At 37.6% G+C, this 13,429-nt stretch overlaps 1 long non-coding RNA gene across 2 annotated transcripts in view; it reads left to right on the plus strand.

Annotated features, from left to right (window-relative positions):
- LOC309661378 overlaps positions 1 to 13,429 on the plus strand; it is a 52,517-nt gene that overhangs the window by 11,729 nt on the left and 27,359 nt on the right. The gene's annotated exons all lie outside the window — the stretch shown is intronic.

Here is a 13,429-nt window from a genome sequence, read left to right on the forward strand (position 1 = left end):
AGGTAAGACACTAAAGGACAAGGAAAGGAACTGACCTCACAATAGTCTAAATGAACCAGCTAACATTAACTGTGTTTGAGACAGCAAAACTAAAGCTCCAAGATTTTGAGTATATTTTCCTTCTCTTTACATTTGATAAGTGGCCAAACCAGGATTTGAATCCAGGCACCTAATTCCAAAGCCTAATGGTTTTCCATTATACCAAGTTTTAATTTCTTCCTCTGTGAACTAAGTTGTTGGACTAGAACTTTAAAGACCCTTTCCAGGATTCTGAATGATGAATCACATTATTTACATTTACTCTTTGCAGGAACAATGTGAGGTGATGTATGTTTTTGGAGTTTTGAATTTGATCAAGCCTTTTCTTCAATAGCATAAATCATGAATTTGAACTTCCATTTGAACTTCCAAGTCAAATTAATTTTCAGTTCCTTGTAATTTAAAATATGATTTGCATTTCTCCAATAATTAATGACATTGAACATCTTTTCATGTGCCTACTGGTCATATATACGTCTTCTTTGGAGAAATGTTTATCAAGGTCTTCTGCCCATCTTTTGGTTGGGTTGTTTGTTTTTTGTTCTTGAGTTGTATGAGCTACTTGTGTATTTGGAGAGTAAGCCCTTGTCTGTCACATCATTTGCAAATATTTTCTCCCATTCCATAGGTTGTCTCTTCAGTTTTTTGTTTGTTTGTTTTTTATGGTTTCCTTTGCTGTGCAAAAGCTTGTAAGCTTGATTAGGTCCCATTTGTTTATTTTTGCTTTTATTTCTATTGCCTTGCGAGGCTGACCTAAGAAAACATTGGTACAATTTATGTCAGAGAATGTTTTGCCTATGCTCTCCTCGAAGAGATTTACGGTGTCATGTCTTACGTTTAAGTCATTAAGGTATTTTGAGTTTATTTTTGTGCATGGTGTGAGAGTGTGTCCTAAATTCATTTATTTACATGCAGCTCTCCAACTTTCCCAGCACCACTTGCTGAAGAGACTTTTTCCCATTTTATATTCTTGCCTCCTTGGTTGAAGATTAATTGGCCATAGGTGTGTTGGTTTATTTCTGGGTCCTCTAATCCATTCCATTGAGCCGTATGTCTGTTTTTGTACTAATACCACACTGTTTTGATTACTGTAGCTTTGTAGTATTGTCTGAAGTCTGGCAGAGCTTTGCCTCCTGCTTTGTTTTTTTTCCTCAGGATTGCTTTGGTAATTCTGGGTCTTTTATAGTTCCATATAAATTTTTGGATTATTTGTTCTAGTTCTGTGGAAAATGTCATGGGTAATTTGATAGGGATCACATTAAATCTGTAGATTGCTTTGGGTAGTATTGCCATTTTAACAATATTAATTCTTCCTATCCAAGAGCATGGGATATCTTTCCATTTCTTTGAATCCTCTTTAATCTCCCTTATTAATGTTTTATAGTTCTCAGCATATAAGTCTTTCACCTCCTCCCTTCCAATTTGGATACCTTTTATTTATTTCTTTTGTCTGCTGTGGCTAGGACTGCCAATATTATGTTGAATAGAAGTGGTAAGAGCAGACATCCACCTCATACTGTCAGAATGGCCATCGTTAAAAAGTCTTCAAATAATAAATGCTAGAGAGGGTATGGAGTAAAGGGAACCCTTTGGTTGTTGGTGGGAATCTAAATTGGTGCAGCCACTATAGAAAACAGTATGGAGGGTCCTCAGGAAACTAAAAATAGAATTACCATATGATCCAGCAATTCCCACTCCTAGGAATATACCCAGACAAAACTATAATTCAAAAAGATACATGCACCCCTATGTTCATAGCAGCACTATTCACAATAGCCAAGACATGGAAACAACCTAAATGTCCATCGATAGATGAAGGGATAAAGAAGTTATGGTACATATGTACAATGGAATACTACTCAGCCATAAAAAAGAATGAAACAATGCCATTTGCAGCAACATGAATGAAATTAGAGATTATCATACTAAGTGAAGTAAGTCAGAATGAGAAAGACAAATACCATATGATATCACTCATATGTGAAACCTAAAATATGGCACAGGGACTTCCCTTGTGGTGCAGTGGTTAAGAATCTGCCTGCCAATGTAGGGGACATGAGTTTGATCCCTGGTCCAAGAAGATCCCACATGCCGTGGAGCAACTAAGCCCATCAACCACAACTACTGAAGCCTGCATGCCTAGAGTCCATGCTCCACAACAAGAGAAGCCACTTCAATGAGAAGCCCATGCACCACAACAAAGAGTAGCCCCCGCTCACCACAACTAGAGAAAGCCCACACGCAGCAACAAAGACCCTACGCAGTCAAAAAATAAAAATAAATAAATAAATAAATAAATAAATAAATATTGCACAAATGAACCTATCTACAAAACAAAAACAAACTCACAGACATAGAGAACAGACTTGTGGTTGCCAAGGGGGCGTAGAGGGAGAGGGATGCACTGGGAGTTTGGGGTTAGTAGATGCAAACTATTACATTTAGAATGGGTAAACAACAAGGTCCTATTGTATAGTGCAGGGAACTATATCCAATCTCCTGGGATAAACCATAATGGAAAAGAATATTAAAAAAAGACAATATATATGTGTAAAACTGAGTCACTTTGCTGTACAGTAGAAATTAGCACAACATTGTAAATCAACTATACTTCAATAAATAAATAAATAAAATATGACTACTTCACTTAAGGAATTGTGTGAGATCCTGTACAAAAAGGGGCTGAGAAAAGTTAAGACTTGACAATAAATGTAGGGGAGCAAGTAAGCATATTTCTTTTTTATATTCAGCATTCAACATTAACACTTTAACATTTGCATATTCAAGTGGGAAACATTTGCAAGTTAGTAATAGACAAATAAGAAAACATAATCACACAGATAATAAAATAAAGACAAATGTGAAATTATATACATTTTAGTCTTATCAATTTAGGAAATGTTTTTAAGAGCAATAATCAGCAGTGTTGAGGACTTAGGGAAATAGGCACTGAAGGACTAGAGGAAGGAATGTTATTTTGTAACTTTCTTCTGGAGGGCAATATGCAATATATATCAAACATTTCTAATATTTTTGCCTATTGCCTTTGACCCATAATTTCCTTCTAAACAAAATCACAGATGTGTGCAAAGAGTTAGCCACAAAAATGTTTGTAGAGATACTATTTATAACTGATGAAACTTAGTAAAAAGCTAAAAGGTTTATGATAGAAGATTGGTTAAATAAATTGTGGGTTATTCATACAATGGAAATCTGTGGATGTTTAAAAAGGAAATGAAAAAACATTAAGTAATATGGGCAAATGTTTAAAATACATTGCTAGGTTGAAAAATGTATAATTTTCAATGTGATTGTGTTTTTGCTTTAAACATGTATATATAGGTGTTTTTATGGACTGGGTGTGTGTGTATGCCACAAAAATCCATTTGTTGAAATCTAACCCCCAATGTGACGGTATTTGGGAGGTAATTAGGTCATGAGGATGGAGTCCTCATATGGGATTAATGCCCTTGTAAGAGGCCAGAGAGCTAGTTCCCTCTTTCCATGTAAAGATACAACAACAAGTCAGCAGTCCGCAAGCTGGAAGTGGGCCCTCACCACAACCCGACCACGCTGGCACTCTGATCTCGAATTTCCAGCCTCCAGAACTGTGAGATATACACTTTTGTTTATAAGCCACCTGGTGAATAGTGATTTGTCAGAGCAGCCCAAACTAAGACAGGTGTAAATGCATTTTTAAAGACTCAAATATCCAGCAGTTATCTCTGACTGATGGAACTGTAGGTGGTTTTATTTTCTTCTTTTTGTTTATCTATATTTTCCAGATTTTCTACCAGGAATATCCATGTTTTTAATAATTGAAAATGTATTCAGTGAAGTTTTGAAACAAATACTAATATATCTAAATCAATAAAAATATCCCATTCAGTATTTCAAATGCTAAGTTCAACTGTCCTTTAAAAAGAATAGAAAACCCTAGATAAAAGATAAGTCCTCTCCATGTCATGAGATAGCTCACAGATGCCAAGCCGAGGGCCATCTGTTCTGAGACCCACAAACACCTTTTTCACAAGAGATTTTTTTGACAATAATTGTTTTAGTCTCTGCTTTCAAATTTGTAAATCTAGCTTAAAATACTGTATGTATAAACAAACTTAAAAGTTTAAAAAGCAAAATTATTTAACTAAGTGTTATTTGCCTTATAAAACTTTCCATTGTAGTATTATCTATATGGACTTCTGAGAATCAGAAGCAATTTATTTACTTAGAATATTTGCTTTAACATGTCACATTTCTATTTTATTTTTTTAAGCCAATGCAGTGTTGCAAGCCAACAACTGTGCAATGATATTTAGAGAGAGATGGTATCACAGGAGGAGTTTATTTTCAGTTCTTCTTTTTCCTTTCAGCATTTTTTTTTAAACCGGAAGGACTTATAAATATCATCAAAAAGTGTGTGACTTATTTAACTACTACATTAATGGTATAAATTTAAATCCTGCTGAAATGAGAAGTTGAAGAATTAATTTGCCCATTACAATAGCTACCTTGTATTGCTTGCCTATTGTTATTTAGGTTCTTTAATAAACACTATCTTATTTCATCCTCACAGCCACCCTGCAAAGCAGGTATTATTATCCCCATTTTACAGATGAAGAAATTGAACAATTTAGTCATTAAAACTCATGATTCTGAAAAACCTTTAATGACTTGGGAAATACCCACAATATAAAGTTTTGCATATGATCAATGAGCTTGAATATGTAATTGGTATCATCTTCTTCCTCAGCTTGGGATACAAACAATGTGACTCTGCATTAAAATTTCCAAGTATAACTCCCAGTCTCCCAGTCTATTTTTTAATTCTTCTCCCCAGTGTGTCCAATTATTCCCATGGTGCTTATTCTGCCCAAAGTATCAAACGTGTCTGCTGTAGTCTTGCCCCAAGATCCAAAATGTTTTTCCTGAGGCTGGAGGTCCCCCTAATGACTGCTGTCTTGATGCTGCTTGTTCCAGAACCTTCTTCTGTACTGCTGTTCTGTCCTCAATGCTAGAGACTTGGTAGCCATGCCTGATGCCTCCTGAGTGGACAGCACACTGGGTGTCCCTGCTCACCACTGTGGTGAGTGGTGGAGCCAAGGTCATCCACAGAGATGGGCTTGCACCAAGACACCTGCTTTTACCTGTGCCAGAACTTCCAGCTCAGAGGAAGGATACCCTAGGTCAAATCCAGCTCGAACTCCCCAAGTTGTAACTCTCTGGGTTCACGCACACACCCACTTCCATTTCAAAGTGATAAGATTCCAAAAGGCTCTGAGTCAAGCTCCCTTGTAGACCCAAAGTCAACCTTCCCTTAATACATTTTCCTATCCACCAGTTTAACCTAGCCACACCCTTTAGATATATTCTTGTTGCAATATCAACATTTCTTTGCACATTATTGACATCTGAACTTGGTCAGCATCACCTCGGTCCATCCTACAGGTTTTCATAACTTTTAAACTAAAAAGGGAAATATCTTGAGCCTGAAGTTTCCTCCTAGGAAGTCCCTCTGTTCCTCTGTAACTTCTACGTAAAAAGGCTGCCCAACTTTTTCTGGCACAAGCTATGCTCTGTGTACCAAGAGATATGCCAAGAGGGTCATTTGAATGCCACTGTCTTGGATGCCTGAACCCAGGGCACTTGTATAAAAATGTCCTGTTACAAAGTGATATATATATATATATATATATATATATATATATATATATCACTTTGTATATATATGTATATGAATATGTATATATATGACTATATGTATTCGCAAATGTGCATAGAAAATGGACTAAAGGTAAATAGTTACATTTAAGTAGTGGTCAGAGCCATGATGGCTATACACAGCACAACTCCAAGAGGAGCCAGTTACATGGATTCCACTGAGAAATGCACCCCTGTTGTTGCCTCACCCAGTGACTGATGGCTGTTATCCCTCAGTAGGATGAATGATATTAGGTAATTTTTATTTGCTTAGATAGATGGGATGATACACTAATGATTCCACATTTTGCATTCCTATTCAAATACCAGGATGTTTTCATCCTGCTAACTCTTGGGAGGATGAGTCCCAACCTACGGAGGATGAGTCAGCTGAGGAGAGGCTAATAAGGAAAAACCTCTTGATGACTAAATGCATTTCCCAGGGTTAGAAACAGGGGCATGGCTGTAGGCCATACTGGGCCGACAGCAGGCCAATCTTATCTCAGGACTTTTGGGGGTTAGAGTCCTCTCAAAGAAGATTGACAGGGGGAGTCAAGTCACTGGGCACTAAGAACTGTAAACTTTGGACTTCAAGAAGAGGCAACCTGGATTGAAACTAACACTCAGATACCTCACAGGCCCAAACCAGGAGCAAGGGCAGCAAAAGCAAGACTCTCCTGCAATGGTAAAGCATGGTGGCTGTCCTAAGAGAGGTAATCAGTTTTCAGAGCCACAAGGAACAGCCGAAAATAATGGCAGCAAGAATAACCACAGAGGGAGGAGATACCTTCAAGATGGCAGAAGAGTAAGATGTGGATATCACCTTCCTCCCCAAAACTACATCAAAAATACAACTACATGTGGAACAACTCCTACAGAACACCTACTGAATGCTGGCAGAAGACCTCAGACTTCCCAAAAGGCAAGAAACTCCCCACGTACCTAGCTGTGTGGCTGACAGGGTCTTGGTGTTCCGCTGGGGTGTCAGGCTTGAGCCTCAAAGGTGGGAGAGCCAAGTTCAGGACGCTGGACCACCAGAGACCTCCTGGCCCCACGTAAAAAAAATAGGCAAAAGCTCTCCCAAAGAGCTCCATCTCACTGCCAAGACCCAGCTCCACTCAACAACCAGCAAGCTCCAGTGCTGGACACCCCAGGCCAAACAACTAGCAAGACAGGAACACAGCCCCACCCATTAGCAGAGAGGCTACCTAAAATCATAATAAGTTTACAGACACCCCAAAACACACCACTGGATGCAGTCCTGCCCATCAGAAAGACAAGATCCAGCCTCAGCCACCAGAACACAGGCATGAGTCCCCTCCACCAGGAAGCCTACACAACCCACTGAGCCAACTTTACCCACTGGGGCAGACACGAAAAACAAAGGGAAGTACGAACGTGCAGCCTGCTAAAAGGAAACCCCAAACACAGTAAGTTAAGCAACAGGATAAGACAGAGAAATATGCAGGAAATGAAGGAGCAAGGTAAAAATCCACCAGACCAAACAAATAAAGAGGAAATAGGCAGTCTACCTGAAAAAGAATTCAGAGTAATGATAGTAAACACGATCCAAAATCTTGGAAATAGAATGTAGAAAATACAAGAAATATTTAACAAGGACCTAGAAGAACTAAACAACAAACAAACAATGATGAACAACAAAATAAATGAAATTTAAAATTCTCTACAAGGAATCAATAGCAGAATAACTGAGGCAGAAGAACGGATAAGTGACCTGGAAGATAAAATAGTGGCAATAACTACCACAGAGCAGAAGAAAGAAAAAAGAATGAAAAGAATTGAGGACAGTCCCAGAGACATCTGGGACAACATTAAATGCAACAACATTCGAATGATAGGGATCTCAGAAGAAGAAGATAAAAAGAAAGGGTCTGAGAAAATATTTGAAGAGATTATAGTTGAAAACTTCCCTAACATGGGAAAGGAAATAGTCAATCAAGTCCAGGAAGTGCAGAGAGTTCCATACAGGATAAATCCAAGGAGAAACACTCCAAGACACATATTGATCAAACTATCAAAAATTAAATACAAAGAAAAATATTAAAAGTAGCAAAGGAAAAGCAACAAGTAACATACAAGGGAATCCCCATAAGGTTAACAGCTGATCTTTCAGTAGAAACTCTGCAAGACAGAAGGGAGTGGCAGGACATATTTAAAATGATGAAAGGGAAAAACCTACAACCAAGATTACTCTACACAGCAAGGATCTCGTTCAGATTCGACAGAGAAATTAAAACCTTTACAGACAAGAAAAGCTAAGAGAATTCAGCACCACCAAACCAGCTTTAAAACAAATACTAAAGGAACTTCTCTAGGCAGGAAACACAAGAGAAGGAAAAGACCTACAATAACAAACAAAAAACAATTAAGAAAATGGTAATAGGAACATACATATCGATAACTACCTTAAATGTAAATGGATTAAGTCCTCCAACCAAAAGACATAGACTGGCTGAAATGATACAAAAACAAGACCCATATATATACTGTCTACAAGAAACTCACTTCAGACATAGGGATAGATACAGACTAAAAGTGAGGAGAAGGAAAAAGATATTCCATGCAAATGGAAATCAAAAGAAAGCTGGAGTAGCAATTCGCATATCAGATAAAATAGACTTTAAAATAAAGACTATTACAAGAGACAAAGAAGGACACTACATAATGATCAAGGGATCAATCCAAGAAGAAGATATAACAATTGTAAATACCTATGCACCCAACATAGGAGCACCTCAATACATAAGGCAAATTCTAACAGCCATAAAAGGGGAAACTGACAGTAACACTATAATAGTACGGGACTTTAACACCACACTTTCACCAATGGACAAAATGAAAATAACCAAAATGAAAATAAATAAGGCAACACAAGCTTTAAAGGACACATTAAACAAGGTGGACTTAATTGATATTTATAAAACATTCTATCCAACAACAACAGAAAACACTTTCTTCTCAAGTGCTCATGGAACATTCTCCAGGATAGATCATAACTTGGGTCACATATCAAGCCTTGGTAAATTTAAGAAAATTGAAATTGTATCAAGTATCTTTTCCTACCACAACACCATGAGACTAGCTATCAATTAAAGGAAAAAAACTGTAAAAAAAATACAAACATATGGAGGCTAAAGAATACGCTACCAAATAACCAAGAGTTCACTGAAGAAATCAAAGAGGAAATTTAAAAACACCTAGAAAAAAATTACAATGAAAACACGGCGTCCCAAAACCTATGGGATGCAGCAAAAGCAGTTCTAAGAGGGAAGTTTATAGCAATACAATCCTACCTCAAGAAACAAGAAAAATCTCAAATAAACACCCTAACCTTACAGCTAAGGCAATTAGAAAAAGAAGAACAAAAAAACCCCAAAGTAAACAAAAGGATAGAAATCATAAAGATCAGATCAGAAATAGATGAAAAAGAAATGAAGGAAAAGATAGCAAAGATCAATAAAACTAAAAGCTGGTTCTGTAGGAAGATAAACAAAATTGATAAACCATTAGCCAGACTCATCAAGAAAAAAAGGAAGAAGACTCAAATCAACAGAATTAGAAATGAAAAAGGAGAAGTAACAAGTGACACTGCAGAAATACAAAGGATCATGAGAAATTACTATAAGCAACTCTATGCCAATAAAATGGACAACCTGGAAGAAATGGACAAATTCTTAGAAAAGAACAACCTTCTGAGACTGAACCAGGAAGAAATAGAGAATATGAACAGACCAATCGCAAGCACTGAAATGGAAAAGGTGATTAAAAATCTTCCAACAAACAAAAGCCAGGACCAGAAGTCTTCACAGACAAATTCTATCAAACATTTAGAGAAGAGCTAACACCTATCCTTCTCAAACTCTTCTAAAATACAGCAGAGGGAGGAACACTCCCAAACTCTTTCTACAAGGCCACCATCACCCTGATATCAAAACCAGACAAAGATGTCACAAAAAAAGAAAGCTACAGGTCAATATCACTGATGAACATAGATGAAAAAATCCTCAATAAAATACTAGCAAACAGAATCCAGCAGCACAATAAAAGGATCATACACCATGATCAAGTGGGATTTATCCCAGGGATGCAAGGATTCTTCAATATAGGCAAATCAATCAATGTGATAAACCATATTAACAAATTGAAGGACAAAAACCATATGATCATCTCAACAGAGGCAGAAAAAGCTTTTGAAAAAATTCAACCCCCATTTATGATAAAAGTCCTCCAGAAAGTAGGCATAGAGGGAACTTACCTCAACATAATAAAGACCATATATGACAAACCAACAGCCAACTTCATTCTCATGGTGAAAAACTGAAACCATTTTCACTAAGATCAGGAACAAGACAAGGTTGCCCACTCTCACCACTGTTATTCAACATAGTTTTGGAAGTTTTAGCCACAGCAATCAGAGATGAAAAAGAAATAAAAGGAATCCAAATCGGAAAAGAAGAAGTAAAACTGTCACTGTTTGCAGATGACATGAGACTATACATAGAGAATCCTAAAGATGCTACCAGAAAACTACTAGAGCTAATCAATGAATTTGGTAAAGTTGCAGGAAAGAAAATTAATGCACAGAAATCTCTTGCCTTCCTATACACTAATGATGAAAAATCTGAAAGAGAAATTAAGGAAACACTCCCATTTACCACTGCAACAAAAAGAATAAAATACCTAGGAATAAACCTACCTAAGGAGACAAAAGACCTGTATGCAGAAAACTATAAGACACTGGTGAAAGAAAATAAAGATGATACAAACAGATGGAGAGATATACCATGTACTTGGATTGGAAGAATCAATATTGTGAAAATGACTATACTACCCACAGCAATCTACAAATTCAATGCAATCCCTACCAAACTACCAATGGCATTTATCACAGAACTAGAACTAAAAAAATTCACAATTTGTATGGAAACACCAAAGACCCCAAATAGCCAAAGCAATTTTGAGAAAGAAAAATGGAGCTGGAGGAATCAGGCTCCCTGACTTCAGACTATACTACAGAGCTACAGTAATCAAGACAGTATGGTACTGGCACAAAAACAGAAATATAGATCAATGGAACAGGATAGAAAGCCCAGAGATAAACACACACACATACGTTCACCTTATCTTTGATAAAGGAGGCAAGAATATACAATGGAGAAAAGACAGCCTCTTCAGTAAGTGGTGCTGGGAAAACTGGACAGCTACATGTAAAAGAATGAAATTAGAACACTCCCTAACACCATACAAAAAAATAAACTCAAAATGGATTAAAGACCTAAATGTAAGGCCAGACACTATAAAACTCTTAGAGGAAAACACAGGCAGAACACTCTATGACATAAATCACAGCAATATCCTTTTTGACCCACCTCCTAGAGAGATGGAAATTAAAACAACAGTAAACAAATGGGACCTAATGAAACTTAAAAGCTTTTGCACAGCAAAGGAAACCATAAACAAGATGAAAAGACAACCCTCAGAATGGGAGAAAATATTTGCAAACGAAGCAACTGACAAAGGATTAATCTCCAAAATATACAAGCAGCTCATGCAGCTCAATAACAAAAAAAACAAACAACCCAATCCAAAAATGGGCAGAAGACCTAAATCAACATTTCTTCAAAGAAGATATACAGATTGCCAACAAACACATGAAAGGATTCTCAACATCACTAATCATTAGAGAAATGCAAATCAAAACTACAAACAATAAATGCTGCAGAGGGTGTGGAGAAAAGGGAACCCTCTTGCATTGTTGGTGGGAATGTAAATTGATATAGCCACTGTGGAGAACACTATGGCAGTTCCTTAAAAACCTAAAAATAGAACTACCATATGACCCAGCAATCCCACTACTGGGCATATACCCTGAGAAAACCAGAATTCAAAATGAGTCATGTACCACAATGTTCATTTCCAATCTATTTACAATAGCCAGGACATGGAAGCAGCCTAAGTGTCCATCGACAGATGAATGGATAAAGAAAATGTGGTACATATATATAATGGAATATTACTCAGCCATAAAAGGAAACAAAATTGAGTTATTTGTAGTGAGGTGGATGGACCTAGAGTCTGTCATACAGAGTGAAGTAAGTCAGAAAGAAGAAAACAAATACTGTATGCTAACACATATATACAGAATCTAAAAGATAAAAATGGTTCTGAAGAACTTAGGGGCAGGACAGGAATAAAGATGCAGACATAGAGAATGGACTTGAGGACACGGGGAGGAGGAAGGATAAGCTGGGACGAAGTGAGAGAGTGGGATTGACATATATACACTACCAAATGTAAAATAGATAGCTAGTGAGAAGCAGCCGCATAGCACAGCAAGATCAGCTCGGTGCTTTGTGACCACCTAGAGGGGTGGGATAGGAAGGGTGGGAGGGAGATGCAAGGGGGAGGGGATATGGGGCTATATGTATACATACAGCTGATTCATTTTGTTATACAGCAGAAACTAACACAACAGTGTAAAGCAATTATACTCCAATAAAGATGTTAAAAAAAAAAAAAAAAGAGTGGGTAAAAAGGAGGCAACCTTGGACCTCTTTTTTTTTTTTCCACTTCCCCCAGAACGGAAGCCTGCATTGTGTTTTTCTAGCTGACTCTATTGCTTTCCAGCTAGACTGCTGTGATAGGAAAGAACAAACAATAATAATAACCTTTTCCTTGTGAAATTTTGGACCTCTCCAAAAAATTGTGTGCTTTCTCTGTGGAGAAAAGCTCAGTTTCTTTTGAACTAGTTTCTCTGCTTCCCCTCCCCTTGACATCTTCAAGTTCAGTCATTTTTATGATGAAGTTTCTCCTGTTTCCCTCTCAGAATTCCCCTTGGTTTGCTGTCCTCTTTGAAGCTGCAGGATTGGATTGATCTTTTCTCTGTGGTCACTGTTTTCTTCATCCCCAAGAGTTTCTTCTATGAATTCTCTCTCTTTTTCAGACCGCAGTCCTCAATATGTTTCTCTTGGTCTCCAAGGACTTGGCAGTCAGATACTACCTTTTCTTCAGAAAACCTTTGTTTTTTTTTTAAACCTAGTTTTATTCTTCAGGTAAATCAAATTCTTCCAAGCCACTAAAGATTGCTAAGGGCCCTCATTTTGGCAGTACTAATTCAAGTATTGTGTTGTTAGAGATTTCCAAGAGAATTCTTCCCCATTAGACAGGTAAGTAGTGATGTTGCAAAGCTTTCTCTTGTGGTCTGTGCCATAGTACCTACTAACATGACAGCAAGATCAATACAGTAAGGATTGTTGACCTCTGTGCTCGATTTTCCTTAAGATTCTAGTGTTTGGATTTAGAACTTAGTCAACCTGGAAGTCCCAGGAACCTGAGCAAGTGGCCCTCTAGTTTTATCCCACTTATCAATGCTTTTCAACCAATACAAAGAAAAGGTATTGGGAAGAGAGTCTTTAGGGCAACCAGAAAAGTAACTTTAAAGAATTGCTGGTCCCCAGGGTGGCAGCCAGAGATGCAGTTGTGGGAGTGGAGGATCCTGCATGGCAAAGCTGGTCCATGCCCCAGTGTGGCCCTCTGGCATTAGAAACCACAGGAGATTAGTGCAGCTGCCTGGCCTCCAATGGGCCTGGGCAGCTGGTCATTCCAGAAAACTGGCAGCGATGGTGTCATTCCTAGGAACATGGTCCAGCAAGAAGAATGAAGACTTTATAGC

The sequence above is a fragment of the Balaenoptera physalus genome (assembly GCF_965194825.1).
Source record: "Balaenoptera physalus genome assembly, chromosome: 5".
Taxonomy (NCBI): domain Eukaryota; kingdom Metazoa; phylum Chordata; class Mammalia; order Artiodactyla; family Balaenopteridae; genus Balaenoptera; species Balaenoptera physalus.